The 16,761-nt window shown below is 42.0% G+C and overlaps 1 pseudogene; it reads left to right on the plus strand.

Annotated features, from left to right (window-relative positions):
- Positions 1 to 217: 217 nt before the first annotated feature.
- Positions 218 to 721, plus strand: LOC101086766 (annotated as a pseudogene).
- The last annotated feature ends 16,040 nt before the right edge of the window (positions 722 to 16,761 follow it).

Genomic DNA, 16,761 nt, shown 5'->3' on the forward strand with positions numbered 1-16,761 from the left:
CAATAGTCAAGATCACTTCTCCCCAAACTGATCTATAAATTCAACACAATCCCAGTCAAATTGCCAGCAGCTTTTTTTTGGTAGAAATTGAAAAGCTGATTCTAAAATTCTTGTGGAAATTCAATGGACTTAGAATAGCCAAAATAACTTTGCAAAAGAAGGTGGGGGCAGGTAGCTGGAAGGCCCTATCCCCTGGCTGTCAGCACTGAGGCCACATATGGCTAGAGTTACTGCAAAAGACGTGAACCTTCAGGGGTTCTTCAGAGCTCCAACAGCCTTTCTCAAAAAGTTTGGGAAGCTGAAGGTTCCTAAATGGGCAGACACTGTCAAGCTGCCCAAGCATCAAGAGCTTGCTCCTTATGATAAGAACTGGTTCCACACATGAGCATTTCCACAGAGTATCTCTCTGGCTGCACCAAGTTGGATCCATGACCAAGATCTATGGGGGCCAACAGAGAAACAGCGTCATGCCCAGCCACTTCAGCTAAGGCTCCAAGAATGTGGCCCACGGCATCCTTCAAGCCCTGGAGGGGCTGAAAATGGTGGAGAAGGACCAAGATGGGGGCCACGAACTAACACCTCAGGGACAGAGAGATCTGGGCAGAATCTTCAGACAGTTGGCAACGGCAAACAAGAAGCACTAGAACAGGGGTGCCTGGGTGGCTCCGTCAGTTACGCAACCGACTCTTGATTGAGGCTCGGGTCATGATCTCTCACGGTTTGTGGGATCAAGCCCCACGTTGGGCTCTCCACTGAGGGCATGGAGTCTGCTTAGGATCTTCTTTCTTCTCTCTCTCTGCCTCTTCCCCTGCTCGTGTACTCTCTCTCCCTCAAAATAAGAAAGAAGAAGAAGAAGCATTAGAACAAATTCTGGGTTAGTAAGTTGCTTTGTCTGTGGAAGGAAAAAAAACACCAAGCTGAAGGACTTACACTACTTAATTTCAAGATTGTTAAAAGCTACAGTAATCAAGATAGGGCCCTGTTGAGGGGCACCTGGGTAGCTCAGCCGGTTAAGCGTCTGACTTCAGTTCAGGTCATGATCTCACAGTTCATGGGTTCGAGCCTGCATCAGGTCCATCAATATGGTCTTTGATTTTCAACAAAGATGCAAAGGCAGTCTCGTGGGAAAAGGATAGTCTTTTCGTTTGTTGAAATGAATATCTATGTTCCAAATAAAACAAAATAACTCACACCACTGTACAAAAATTAACACAAAGTGGATACTAAACCTAAACAGAAGCCCAAAAGTATAACATTTCTAGCAGAAAACATATAGGAGAAAATCTTTGTGACCTTGGGTTAGGCAAAGATTTCTGAGATAACAACACCATAAAAAAAAATTGAAATATTGGATTTCATCAGTACTAAGGATTTTTGCTGTATCAAAGATACTGTTTAAATAACAAAAAGAAGATGGGGCACCTGGGTGGTTCAGTTAGTTAAGCGTCTGACTTTGGCTCAGATCATGATCTCACAGTTCGTGAGTTCGAGAGCCCCGCATCAGGTTGCATCGGGCACTGTGCTGACAGCTCAGAGCCTGGAGCCTACTTTGGATTCTGTGTCTCCCTCTCTCTCTTCCCCTCCCCCGCTCATGCTCTGTCTCTCTCAAAAATGAATAAATGTTAAAAAAATTTTAAAAAACAAAAACAAAAAGAAGAGCTACAGACTGGGAGAGAATATTTGCCTAGCATATATATCATAAAAGACTCTTACCCAGAACATACAAAGAACTCTCAAAACTCAATAAGAAAACAAACAACCCAGGTTTTTAAATGGGCAAAAGCTTTGAACTGACGCTTAAACAAGGGAGGCAAATACGCATACGGGAAGATCCCCGTTATCAGTCATTAGGGAAATACCACTTAAAACTACAATGAGGGGCACTTGGGTGGCTCAGTTGGTTAAGCATCTGGCTCCTGATTTTGGCTGAGGTCATTATCTCACAGTTCATGGGTTCGAGCCACACATCAGGCTCTGTTCTGATGGCGGGGAGCCTGCTTGGGATTCTCTGTCTCTCTAGCTCCCTGCCCGTCCCCCGCTTGCTCCCCATCTCTCTCTCTCAAAATAATTAAATAAAGATTTAAAAAAACAAAGAGAAAGGAAACAATATTTTTAAAAAACTACAATGAGATATCACTATTAGAATAGCTGGACAAATTTTCTTTAGTGATAATACCAAGTGTTGGTGAGAATGTGGACAAGTGGAGTTTTCATACACTGCTGGTGGAAATGGCAAATGGCACACCACTTTGGAAATCAGTACCTTAATTTTTTTAATGTTTATTTATTTTTGAGAGAAAGAGACAGAGCATGTGTATTTTAAATATGTGTACTTTACGTATTGTCAATTATTCTTCAATAGAGCTATAAAAGTAAATAAAAAGAAGCAATAATCAAATAAAACAGTAGAGTTAATCTGAAAAAAATGAGATATAGATACTGGGAAAAGCAAAATCATCTCTACATGCAGATATATTATTATCTACTCAGAAAAGTCAAAGATTCCGCTGAAACCTTATAAATCTTATAAGCAAGTTCAGTAAAATGGCTAGTTAAAAGAAAAATGTAGAAAAATCAATAGTTTTCTTTTCTACCAACAAAAACCCATTCTAAAATGTTTTTTAAAATGATTTTATTTATAACAGCAATTATAGCCATGAAGTACATAGGAATAAATTTTGCCAGGGACATGCTAGAAGACCTGAATAAATGGAGAGATGTATGCCATTTTCTCACAATGGTAGAATACTTTGGCAAGGCTGTCAATTTCCTCCAAATTACTCTATAAATCCAGTGCAACTTGAGTTTGAAATTCTAACAGAGTTCTTTAACTGAAACTAGAAAAGATAATTCTAAAATTCATCTGCAAGAGTAAATGGGTACCAAGAGAAAAAAATGATTTAAAAAATAAGGATAATGGGCTGAGTGGGAATTGCTTACATTACCACTAATCCAAATGTACCATAAAATATTTGGTATTATAGTAAGAATAGGATTTGTCTTCACACATATTAGATACTTCACAAACATTTGTAAAATGATCAAGTAAATCAATAAGCTAACAGATCAATAGAACAAATCGTCCAGAAGCAATATCAAAAACCTTTTTCATATAGTGAATATTGTAATAAAAAGTTTATCATGGGGGCGCCTGGGTGGCGCAGTCGGTTAAGCGTCCGACTTCAGCCAGGTCACGATCTCGCGGTCTGTGAGTTCGAGCCCCGTGTCAGGCTCTGGGCTGATGGCTCGGAGCCTGGAGCCTGTTTCCGATTCTGTGTCTCCCTCTCTCTCTGCCCCTCCCCCGTTCATGCTCTGTCTCTCTCTGTCCCAAAAATAAATAAACGTTGAAAAAAAAAATTTAGAAAAAAAAAAGTTTATCATGTATTTCTATTAAATATGTCCTTAATGTCCATGAGCACCTCAAAGTCAACATGTCCCTGATTGACTTCCTTACCTTTCTTCTCTCTCTGAGGCCCCCATCCCTATTCCTGCTCCTCTCCCTACTTCCCGGTTCTGCACAATCACTCAAACAGGAAATGTGGTCACCCTGGATCCCTTTCTCCCCCTCACACTCTCATTCAGTTTTACCTTCTAAGATATCTCTCAGTCTCCACCTCCCACCACAGGGGAATTTAGCACATGATAAAAACAGCATTGCAAACTAGCAAGGAAGGGACACGGTACTGGAATAAATGGCTATCTATGGAAAAAAAATACTTAAATTAAATCCATATATAAAAGGGAATTCCAGATGGATTAAATATCTAAGTATAAAGAGTTAAACTATGAAACACATGAAAGAAAGGGGCACCTGGCTGGCTCAGTTGGTGGAACATGAGACTCTCGATCTCAAGGTGGTGACTTCAAGCCCCACATTATGCATAGAGTTTACTAAAAACAAAACAAAACAAAACAAAAACAAAAACAAAAAACGCTTGAAAGAAATATACAAGTTGTTGATGAGAATACAAAATGGTACCACAGTTTTGGAGGCAGTTTGTCATTACTCCTCAAAATGAGCTTTGAGAAAGCTACTCTACCTCTAATGGGAATCTATTGTTTCAGCTTGCTCAACAACCATTAGCATTTCTTCTAGCAACAGTCCTCTCCCCACCCATACTCTCTGGAGAACCATTCCTCTCCTACTCTCTGGCATGTGGTTTGGTAGGACTAGCCCTGCCTTCCAGTTCAGCCTTGAAGCATGTGACGTAGGCTTTACCAGTCAGTGTATTCCATCCTCCCTCAAGCAAATTGATTGGTTTAGGGCAGAGTGTATGATCTAAATGAGGGTCAAATTAGAGACCACATTGTGATTTTTCCAATCTCCCAGAAAAGAAGAGCAGGTGGAATGTGTCTGGAACTTCTAAGGCCATCTTGACTTCACATGGAAGAGTTGATCTGAGAATAAAGCCAAAACAAAGGAAATCAAAGCCATGTATTGGTGAAAGATTGATGAAGACAAAATCTGGGCACCTGAACCTCACTGTGCTTGAAGTCAGCTGCCCCTAGGAATTTAGTTATGTGAGCCAAGAAACCCCTCCTGCCTTCTTTTTCCACCGAAGCCAATTTGAACTATCTTTCTATCACTTAAAAACCAGAGCAATTCAAATATTTAATCTATGCTTTAAAATATTTACTCAACTGTTGTTGACGTGAAAAATTTTTCAGAAAACTATGTATAAATGTTATTGTTTTTAATTTTCTTTTAAAGTAGGCTCCACACCCAATATAGGGCTTGAACTTATGACCCTAAGATCACGATCCGCATGCTCAGGGTGCCTGGATGGCTCAGTTCGTGGTTAAGCATCCAAGTCTTGATTTTTGCTCAGGTCATGAGCTCACAGTTCATGAGACTGTGCCCCACATCCAGCTCCATGTATAGAGCCTGCTTGGGATTCTTTCTCTCCCTTCCTCTCTCTGGGCCTCCTCTGCTCATACTCTCTCTCAAAATAAATACATAAACATTAAAAAAGAGAGAGAGAGAGACAGAGTCGCATGCTCTCCTGACTGAGTCAGCCAGGTGCCCTTATTCAGTTTTTAATTTTTAAATATGTGTCTATGCATATAAAAAGGTCTGGAAGGACACACACACACACACACACACACACACACACACACTATTAACAATCTTAATCCCTAAGAGGGTGGCAATGGAGGCCAAGGGAATGCAGTTTTAACCCTAAATATGGGCTTTATGATTTGAATTTTTCCAAACAGCATAGAATCATTCAATCAACAAATATTTAAGTACCTATTCTGATCAATCACTGTTCTAGGCTAGGGGCATAGCATTAAATAAAACAAATAAAACCCTTGCTCTTGTGGTAGTGAAGGGCAGCATTATCTTTTAAATAATATCTTAAAAATTAATTAATCCAACTTTGCTTTCAGTGTGCCTGCATCCAGGCTTCTGTCACTAAAGAAAAGCACACAACTGAGAAGATGAGGACCAAAGAAATAGAAAACAAACATTCAATAAAATCAACAAAGCCAAAAATTGTTTCTTCGGAAAGACCACAAAAATTGATAAAAATCTAGCAAGAAAGACGAGATAGAGAGAGAAAGAGAGAGAGAAAGAACATATAATTAATATTAGGAATACACATGGAAGCATTACTACAGAGCTTACAGATGTTAAAAAGATAACAAGAGGATATTACAAACAACTTCATGTCAACATTTGAAAATTTAGATTACATGAGAACTTTGCTTAAAAAACACAACTAGCCAAAAATGTCACAGGAACATCCAAAATTTTCACAAAAATATTATGATTTTTGAGATCACAATGGGCCTATATGTCTGTTAAAAGAAATTGAATCCTTAATTTAATATCTTCCACAAAGAACTCTCTAGGCCCAGATGGCTTCACTGGGGAATTCTTCCAAACATTAAGGAAGAAATAACACCACCTTACATAAATACAGAGAATAGAGAAAAAAAGAACATTTTCCAACTCATTTTATGAGACTTAACCTTGATACCAAAACCTGGCAAGGATATTACAAGAAAAGAGAGTTACAGCCAGTATCTCTCATGAACATAGATGCAAAATCCCATACAAAAATGCCAAATCAAATTTAGTAATTTTTTTAAAAGTTAATTCATTGTAATGACCAAATGCAGTGCTGTCCAGCAATGAAGATTGATTTAATATTGCAAAATCAACCAATGTAACTACCCACATTAACTAAATTAAGTAGAGAAACTATCTGACCATTTTAACAGATGCAGAGAAAGCTTTTGATAAAATAAAATACCCGTTCATGGTTTTTGAAACTCTGAGAAAACTAGAATAAGAATTTCCTCAATTTGATAAAGGGTATCTCAAAACAATCTTACAGTTGAAATCACGTTTAGTACTGCAATACTGAGTGCTTTCCCCCATATTAGGAACAATTCTTCAATACTCTCATTTCTTCTATTCAACATTTTCCTAGCTAGCTCAGTACAGAAAGAAAATGATGTAAAGACAAAAAGATTGGAAAAGAAGTAAATCTATACAGTATGATCGCGTGGATATAAAACCCTAAGGAATCTACAGACACTACTAGAGCTATTGAGTGAACTTAACTTATTGTCAACGCACAAAAATCAATTGCCTATCTATATATATACACAACATACAATTGAAAAATTAAGAATCTAAAATATACTATTGGAAATAATGTAAAAAATATAAAATGCCAATGAATAAATTTGATGGAAAATGTGCAAGACCTCTACACCAAAAGTACAAAACATTGCTTAGAGAAATAAAAGACAAGTTAAATGAATAATGAGATGCCCGACGTTTATAGAATGGGAGACAAAACATTAAAATGTCATGAGTCCATAGGCTGATCTACAGATTCAATACCATCACAATAAAAGTCTCAGCAGGTTTTAAAAAATAGAAATATATAAGCTGATTCTATGATTCTATCACTTATATGGAAATGCAAAGAACCTAAGATAGTCAAAACAATCTTGAAAAAGAACAAACTTGGAAAATTTACACTGCTAGAGCTGAAGACTTACTATAAAGCTATAGTAATCAAGATAGTGTAGTATTGGTGTAGGATAGACAAACAGATCAATGGAAAAGCATGCTCATAAACAAACCCACATAGAGCATGTCAGTCAATTTTCAACAAGGCATCCAGGTACCTCAATGGGGAAGTGAAAGTTTTGGTGCTGCAACAGTTGGGGAAACCCCAACCCTCACCTCTCACCATACACAAAGATCAATTCAAAATAGATCATAGACCTGAATGTGAAAAGCTAAAACTATAAAGCTGCTAGAAGAAGATGTAGGAAAATATCTTTGCAGCCTCAGGGTAGGCAAAAATATCTTAGGACAAAAAAGTACTAGCCATAAAAAAAAAAAAAAAACCAAAAACAACTAGTAAAGTGGATGTAATGCAAATTAAAATTTTCTGCACATCAAATAATACCTTTATAAAATGAAAAGCCCACCAAGTAAGAGAAAATAATCATAATTCATATATCTGATACAGAATTTATATACAGAATCCGTAAATAACTTCTGTAATCCAGTAAGTAGAAAGACAAGCAATCCAATTTTTTTAATAAGCAAAAGACTTGAAGATATCCCACTCCAAAAGATATCGTAGTGGGAATAAGCAAATGAAAAGATGTTCAGGGGCACCTGGGTGGCTCAGTTGGTTGAGCAGTGGCTCTTGATTTCTGCTCAGGTCATGATCTCATGGGTTCGTGAGTTTGAGCCCCGCATTGGGCTCTGCGCTGACAGCACAGGGTTTGCTTCAGATCCTGTCTCTCTCTTAAAAATAAATAAAAAGGTTAAAAATTATAAAAACTTTTTTTAAACAGATATTCAACACCATTAGTCACAAGTGAAATTCAAATTACAACCACAACAGGGGCGCCTGGGTGGCGCAGTCGGTTGAGCGTCCGACTTCAGCCAGGTCACGATCTCGCAGTCCGTGAGTTCGAGCCCCGCGTCGGGCTCTGGGCTGATGGCTCGGAGCCTGGAGCCTGTTTCCGATTCTGTGTCTCCCTCTCTCTCTGCCCCTCCCCCGTTCATGCTCTGTCTCTCTCTGTCCCAAAAATAAATAAATGTTGAAAAAAAAATTAAAAAAAAAAAAAAAAAAAACAAATTACAACCACAATAGAAGGGTATCTGGGTGACTCAGTCAGTTAAGCTCCCGACTCTTGATTTTGGCTCAGATCATGATCTCAAGTTTCGTGAGATTGAACTCCACATCAGGCTGTGCTCTGACAGAGCCTCCCTCTGCCTCCCTCAAAGTAAATAAATAAAAATTTAAAATTTTTTTTTTAATTTAAAAACTACAACAGAATACACATCAAGAATGACTACAATCAAAGTCTGAAAATATTACATACCGGCAACACGTGGACAACCAAACATTCCTGCATGGAAAATAGTACAACCACTTTGGAAAACAGCTTTGTAATGAAACAGAAACAGGCCTACACATATATCATCACCTCATTTACAACAAAGTTATAACTGAAATTCAGTGGGGGAAATTATGGTGCTTTTCAATAAATGGTGCTAGAGTAATTGGATAGCCACATAGAAAAAATGGAATCTTGGCTCTTATCTCAAACATACCCCAAAATTTATTTGAGATGAATCATAGGCTTATGTGGGAAAAATAAAAACAATAAAGCTTATCAAAAAAAAATCACAGGATATTCTCATGTCCTTGGAGTAGACAAAGATGTCTTAATCAGGACATAATAACAGTAAACATGAACAAGTAGTGTATCTGACTTATTAAGATTGAAAATCTCTGGGGCGCCTGGGTGGCGCAGTCGGTTGAGCGTCCGACTTCAGCCAGGTCACGATCTCGCGGTCCGTGAGTTCGAGCCCCGCGTCAGGCTCTGGGCTGATGGCTCAGAGCCTGGAGCCTGTTTCTGATTCTGTGTCTCCCTCTCTCTCTGCCCCTCCCCCGTTCATGCTCTGTCTCTCTCTGTCCCAAAAAATAAATAAACGTTGAAAAAAAAATTTTTTCAAAAAAGAAAATCTCTGTTCACCAAAAGACGCCGTAAAGAAAATTAATAAAGAAGATGTGGTGTATGTAAATAATGGAATATTATTCAGCCATCAAAAAGAATGAAATCTTGCCATTTGCAATGACAATGGATGGAGCTAGAGAATAAAACGCTAAGTGAAATAAGTCAATCAGAAAAGGACAAATCTCATGTGATTTCACTCAGATATGGAATTTAAGAAACAAAACAAATGAACGTTGGTTGGGGGGAGGGGCAAGAGAGGCAAACCAAGAAAAACAAAATTGGTAGAAAAAAAGTAGAGAAGGCTGAAAAAAAAACAAAACCTATAGAGATCAAATTGATGGTTACCAGAGAGGAGGAGAATGGGGGATGTGGGAAACAGGTGATAGGGATTAAGGGGGCACTTATGATTAGCACCGGGTGATGTATGGAGGTGACGAATCACTATATTGTACACATGAAACTAATACAACACTGTATGTTAACTATACTTAAATTAAAATAAAAAAAATTAAAAAAAATGAAAGTTGAAAAAGCAAACCACAGAATACATAAACAACTCCCATTAATTCATTTTTTTAAATCACGCAATCCAAGTTTTCAAAAATAGGCAAAACATTTGAAATCCCTTCCCCAAAGAGGATATCCAAATAGCCAACAAATACAAATGGGTGAACACATGTGAATGCACATACGAAAAAGTGCTCGAACCACTAGGCCTCAGGAAAATGCAAGTTATAACCACGATGAGATACCAATGCACATCTACAAGTATGGCCAAAATGTTAAAAACTGAACATTTGGGGCGCCTGGGTGGCTCAGTTGGTTGGGTGGCCAACTTCGGCTCAGGTCATGATCTTGCAGTTTGTGAGTTCGAGCCCCACGTCAGGCTCTGTGCTGACAGCTCAGAGCCTGGAGCCTATTTCAGATTCTGTCTCTCTGCCTCTCTCTACCCTTCCCCTGCTCATTCTCTGTGTCTCTCTGTCTCTCAATAATAAATAAACGTTAAAAAAAAAAAAAAGAAAAAAAACTGAACACTTATGATGGGAGTGTAAATGGGTATAATCCTCTGGAAAACTGACAGCTTCTACGCTAGACATAATCTATCTTATGGTCCATCAACTCACCTCCTAGGTACATAGGTGAAATAGGTACATACGTACATAGACAAGAAATATGCATGTTTATTTTCAGCAAAAAGAAAGAAAGAAAGAAGAAAGAAAGAAGAAAAGAAAAAAGAAAGTACAGCCAAAAACTGGGACAAACCAGATGTCCATCAATAGTGAAATAGGGGCACCTAGGTGGCTCAGTCAGTTAAGTGTCTGACTTTGGCACAGGTCATGAACTCGTGGTTCATGGGTTTGAGCCCCATGTGAGGCTCTGTGCTGACAGCTCAGAGCCTGGAGTCTGCTTCGGATTCTGTGTCTCCCTCTCTCTCTGACCCTCCCCTGCTTATGCTCTGTCTCTCTCTCTCTGTGTGTGTGTCAAAAATAAATAAACATTAAAAAAAAATTTTTTAATGGGAAAAGTCTAAACAAAAGTACTAACAAATCTAATACAGTAATATATAAAAAGGATAATACGTCCTACCCAATTGGGTTTATTCCAGGAATGCAAGATTGATTGAACATTAGAAATCAATGTCATTTATCTCTTTACCAGAATAGCATACAAAACCCAGATGGCTATCTCAATAGAGGCAGAAGAATAATTTGAAAAAAATTCAACGTCCACTCATGATTGCTTCTATTTTCTTAATGTTTTATTTATTTATTTTAAGAAAGAGAGAGAGAGCGAAAAAAAGTGCATGTGAGCAGAAGAGGGGCAGAGACAGAGAATCCCAAGCAGGCTCCATGCTGTCAGCCCAGAGCCCCAAGCAGGACTTGATCTCACTACCTGTGAGATCATGCCCTGAGCCGAGATCAAGAGCCGGATGCTTAACCAACTGAGCTACCCAGGCACCACCGTCATGATTTTTTTTTTTTTTTAAAGAAAACTCTTACAGGTACCTGGCTGGCTCAGTCAGTGTGGGGTAAAGAATAAACCTTTAGGGGGGCCTGGGTGGCTCAGTCGGTTAAGCACCAGACTTCCGCTCAGGCCATGACCTCACGGTTCATGGGTTCGAGCCCCGCGTCGGGATCTGTGTTGACAGCTCAGAGCCTGGAGCCTGCTTCAGATTCCGTGTTTCCCCCTCTCTCTCAGCCCCTTCTTGGCTCACACTCTGTCTTTCTCTCTCTCTCAAAAATAAATAAAATTAAAAAAAAATTTTTTTAAAGAATAAATCTTTAGAACTGTGTCCTCCCGTTGAAATGACCCTTTTATCATGAAATGGCCCTCTTCATCTTTTGGCTACAATCTTCATTCTATCATCGATTTTGTCTCATATTAATATAGACTTTTTGATTAGTGTTAGCATGGTGTATCATTTCCTTCCCACCTACTTGCGTCTTTAAAGTGGGTTTCTTGGGGCACTTGGGTGGCTCCGTCAGTTAAGCGCCCAACTCTTGATTTCGGCTCAGGTCATAATCTCACAGTTCGTGAGATCAAGGCCTGAGTCAAGCTCTACACTGACAGCGTGGTTTGCTTGGCATTCTCTCTGCCCCTCCCTCTGCACGTGGTCTCTCTCTCTCTCTCTCTCTCTGTCTCTCAAGATAAATAAACTTAAAAAAAAGCAAATGATTTAAAAAATAAATAATAAAGTGGGTTTCTTGTAGCTAGCATATAGCTGGGTCATCCTTTTATATCTGCCTTTCAGTTGGGTTGTCTAGACCATGCATATTGATTGTGATTATCCACAGGGCCGAGTTTAAATCTACCACCTTGGTTGCGCAACTGTATACATTTCCTCAAACTCCAGGAGGCCACCAGGCTCTGCCTGAGTTATCCCTCCTTGTGCCGTGGCCGGGAAACGTATTCCAGGCAGTAGGCAGGAACGACCGTAGAACTAATAGCTCAGCTTCTCTCCTCTCAGGGATCACCGTCTGCGGCTGCCCCGATTTCCAAAGTCTGAACCCCACGGTTGCAAGTGTTTTGTCCCGCTTTTTAGTTGTTTCAGGCGGGAGGGTAAACCCACTCCCTGGTGCTCCACCTTGGGCTAACGCAGGAGTTCAGATCATTTATTTTGGAGATTCGTGTTCCTCAATCCGTAAAATTTTCTCGCGGTATTTCTTGGTCAACTTTCTGCCCTCCTCATTGCGGTCTTCTCTTTCTGGGACTCCTGTTAGTGGAATACTGTGCCTCCTGGACTGGCCCACCCACATACTCCCCGTCTTGGGAGACCTTTAAGGGCAAGGGCTTTGTGAATTTTGTTTGTCGCTTTTCATCAGACACCGGAACAACACCAGCGTGCAACAGGTGCTCAACAAATTTCCTCTTTTGTCTTTTTGTGCTACTCTCTCAGTGACTACTTTTGTTTTGCCTTTCCAACCCTTCTGTATATTTAATTTGCAAGAACCCTTTCTTATTCTCTATGGCTCTTTTTTCGCTGCATTCTCTCTCTCTCTCTTTAGAGAAAGAATGAGGCTTAGCAGGAGGGACAGAGGAAGAGGGAGAGAGAGAATCTTAAGCAGGCTCCACGCTCAGCACAGAACCTGATGCAAGGCTCGATCCCGTGACGCTGGGATCACAACCTCAGCCAAAATCGAGAGTCGGACTCTCAACTGACTGAGCCACCCAGGCGCCCCTGCATTCTGTTATTTTTTAAATAACTACTACATGATATTAATTATCAGGAGGGGGTGTGTTTAAATTGGTTGGTTGGGTGTTTAAGTATTTTTAAAATTTTATTTAAGTGGGGCGCCTGGGTGGCTCAGTCGGTTGAGCGTCCGACTTCGGCTCAGGTCACGATCTCGCTGTTCGTGGGTTCGAGCCCCGCATCGGGCTCTGTGCTGATGGCTCAGAGCCTGGAGCCTGTTTCGGTTTCTGCGTCCCCCTCGCACTCTGCCCCTCCCCTGCTCATGCCCCCCCCCCTCTCTCTCTCTCTCAAAAATAAATAAACATAAAAAAAAACTTTTAATAAAAAATAAAAATAAATAAAATTTTATTTAAGTAACCTCTACACCCGACGTGGGGCTCGAACTCACAACGCCAGGATCAAGAGCCACCCGCTCTTCTGACTGAGCCAGCCGGGCGCCCCTTAATTGGTTGGTTGTTTGGTTTTCTTCTGTTTCCTTGGCTTTCCCTTTTCTTTTTTCATTGTGTCTTTCTCTTGCATGCCAAGAGCGAAGCCCCCACGGAAATGTACTACCCAGCTCTCGCTTCAAGAGAGAATTTGCCATGAGGAGTGCTGTCAACCGACACACTTCAGCTCTGACACTTTCTGGATGAACTACAGCTTTTGGACTGAGGACACGATTTCCTCACATAACTCTCGCCAATTCTGGGGCACGGTTGGGGGTATTAGCACCCAGACAGTTCTGCCCAACGGGGCTCCCCTGCTGGGTGATCTTTGCTCTGAAGCTTTGGCTGGGACTCTGTTGTCAGAGCCGCACCACCCTCTGAAACTCTTCCTACCCAGTCTTCCTTCCTTCCCTCTCTTCTTTCTCACATGCCGGTCCTGCACTGCCATCTGAAGACCTTCCCTGTCGACTTCTGTCCCCTCCTCTCTCTATTCCCCCCGGGCATTATCCCCAGTATATCTCCTGCCCATCTAACTCCATCTGGTGTCTGTTTCCCAGAGGACCCGAGCTGATACAGGAGTTCTCTTCATTTGTCAGATGATCCTGGCTCAGCCATTTGTATGTAAGGGAACCGCACGAAAGAGCAAACCGGAAGTTCGATGGGCACGAGTGAGGCTTTTTTACTGGTGGATTTTGCTTTTTAGTGATTGGGCAAAGAGCCAGCTGTTTCACCAGGAAGGCTCCACACGTTAGTGCAGGGACTTTTTCTTTGGCGTGTTCAATTTTTCCAGATAAGAAACTTCTGGTGTTCTGCCCAGACGTGGGAACCTTGTTTCTGCCTTTCTGTGCAGGGCACGGGTGGAAGGGGTCCACTGTGCTCCCACCTCCGCCCCTCTGCGCAACCTGTGCCTCCAAACCCCCTTTCCCCTCGTATCTTCTGTCTCCCTCCGTCCTGGTCTCTATGTCTGTGACTCTTCCTCAGCCCTTTTCTAGTCGTCCACAACTTTGCTGAAATCCTTTATCTGCTGAGATATCATTTTCTCAGTCCTTGTGGGTTGAGGTCTTCCTTCTTTCTTTATTACCATTTTAGTGGGATCTTAAAAGGGAGAGGAGACACAAGTCGTCACCCTTAACCGGAGGCCCCCACGCCTGGTTTACGTTGTCCCACTGCCGTCCTGGCTGCTGTGCAGAGAGCGGATTGTACATGGGCTGGAAGCAAGACCGTCAGCCAGGAGGCCACCGCCACCGCAGAGGTGGGCCATGAGGCGTCAGTAGGCCGGGCGTGGGGGCCGTGGAGATGCAGAGAAGTAGATACATTCAAGACACATTTAGACAGTGGTTTTAAAAGACGTCCACGGATTCTCTGATATGCCTCCCTCCAAGAGAGAAAACTTCGTTCTCCTCCCCGGGAATGCAGGCTGGCCTTAGTGACTCATTTCCAACAAATAGAATACAGCAGAATTAACAGCGTGTGACTTTGGACGCGAGATCAGAAAAGACCACTGCGACTTCTTCTTTGCTCTCTCTCTCTCTCAGATCACTCACTCCAGAGGAAGCCAAGCTGCCATGTTATAAGGACACTCAAGAGCTCTATCACGTACACATGACAAGGAATGTAGGCTTCCTGCCAACTGTCAGCACTAACGTAACAGGCGTGTGAATGAGCCCCCACCGGAGGCAGATCCTTCGGCCCAGGCAAGCTTCTAAGCGACTGTACCCTCACTGACATCTTGACCGCAACCTCATGAGAGGCTCTGAAGCCCCGCGAGTTCACTTCCGGATTCCCGACCCAGAGAAGCATGTGTTATGTGAGATAATAGAATGCTTATTATTTTAAGCCTCTCAGTTTGGGGAGTCATCTGTTCCATAGCAATAGATAACCAGCACAGGGGGTGAGGGGGAGAGAAATCAAAGGCTTATTCTGGGTTTGGGGCTTGAGCAACTGGGTAGATAGACAGTATTATGTATGGAAGTAGGGAAGCATGGGAGAGGAAAAGGACTAGAAATCACAATTTTGGATTTTGAAATGCCTTTTGGATATCAGGAATGGAGGTATCAGGTAGATGCTGACTATTATCTCTCCAGGCTGGAGAGATGATTGAGGGTCCCTGGCATGGGCTCATGGTTAAAGCCATGGACACCCAGGGAGAAAAGATGAGGGGTCTTGGACCAAGCCCTGGGGCCTCCAAACTTTAGAGGTAGGACGGAGGAGAAGGAATCGGACTAAGGAGAGGCTGGCAAGATGGGAGGAAACCCAGAAGACGGTGGCAACTCAAAGCCAAGAAGAGAGGGAATGGCAGGAACGGAAGAGAGATCAGGGAAGGGACTAGCTGCAGAGCAGGAAGTCCAAAGGAGCAGCTCCTCCCTGGTGACAGCGACTTCAAAGAAACCAGGCGTAACACTAAGCACAACTGTTTCCAGTTCTCGAGTGTCGACCAAACGCCCGGCACTTTAATGGATTTTCTTGTTGAACCATCACAGTAACTCTATGAGGTAAACATTATTGCCCCCATTACGCAGATGAGGAGACTGAGGGGCAGAGAGATTAGCTTGCTCAAGGTCATACAGTTTGTGAAATGGCAGAAACCAGATTGAAACTCAAGCATGTGGGACACTAAAGGCCACGGCCTTGACCCCAAGGTTTGTGCAGAATGCAAGGGGCCTGCCTTTTTTTTTTTTTTTTTGCATCTCCCAATGCATATTTCCAAAGTTTTTTTGCGCTGGACCCCCGCCCCCCCAGAAACCTAAGCAAATGTGAGCCCAACAGGTGAGTGTTCCTAGAGAGTGTACGAAGAAAGACAGCAGAGGCAGACAGAGGCCTCTGCAGAAGCAGGGAAGGGCAGGACAGGACAGGAGATCTGTGCCTTTTGACTTTAAAGGAGCAGCATGCAAATTATATTCAAAGCAATATGCAAATGATATGTAAATTACATTGCGAATGAGCATCTGTTCTTTTTGAGTCAACCGCTCAAGCACTTTTGGGTGAGCCCGCCCCAGCTTTCTCCCAGGGTTGTCCAGGGTCAGGGACCCTTGCAGGGTCTATTAACTAAACTGCAGAAGTGGCACGCACCTCCCCCCACGGCAAACTGGGCTCTGGACCGGAAGGAGAGAGCTGCCCGCCATGTCCAGGTGAGTTGTTTGTTTATGCATTCATCCGACAAATACCTGTAAAGTGCCTACTTGGTGCAGAGGCAGATGCTGTAGAAAGGTAGAAGAGGGGCGCCTGGGTGGCGCAGTCGGTTAAGCGTCCGACTTCAGCTCAGGTCACGATCTCGTGGTCCGTGAGTTCGAGCCCCGCGTCAGGCTCTGGTCTGATGGCTCAGAGCCTGGAGCCTGCTTCCGATTCTGTGTCTCCCTCTCTCTCTGCCCTCCCCCGTTCATGCTCTGTCTCTCTCTGTCTCAAAAATAAATAAATGTTAAAAAAAAATTTTTTTTAATTAAAAAAAAAAGAAAGGTAGAAGACTCATTATCTCTGACTTATGGGAACATATCCTAGAGGGGGAAATAGATACAGTAAAGACCTCAGCATCATCTAGAGTCTAGACCAAGGCTTCTCAACTTAGCGTATTGACATTCGGCTCTAGGCTTCTCTGTTGAGGGGGACTTTCCTGTGCATCACAGGACGTTTAGCAGCATCCCT

Source organism: Felis catus, chromosome E1 (genome assembly GCF_018350175.1).
Source record: "Felis catus isolate Fca126 chromosome E1, F.catus_Fca126_mat1.0, whole genome shotgun sequence".
Taxonomy (NCBI): domain Eukaryota; kingdom Metazoa; phylum Chordata; class Mammalia; order Carnivora; family Felidae; genus Felis; species Felis catus.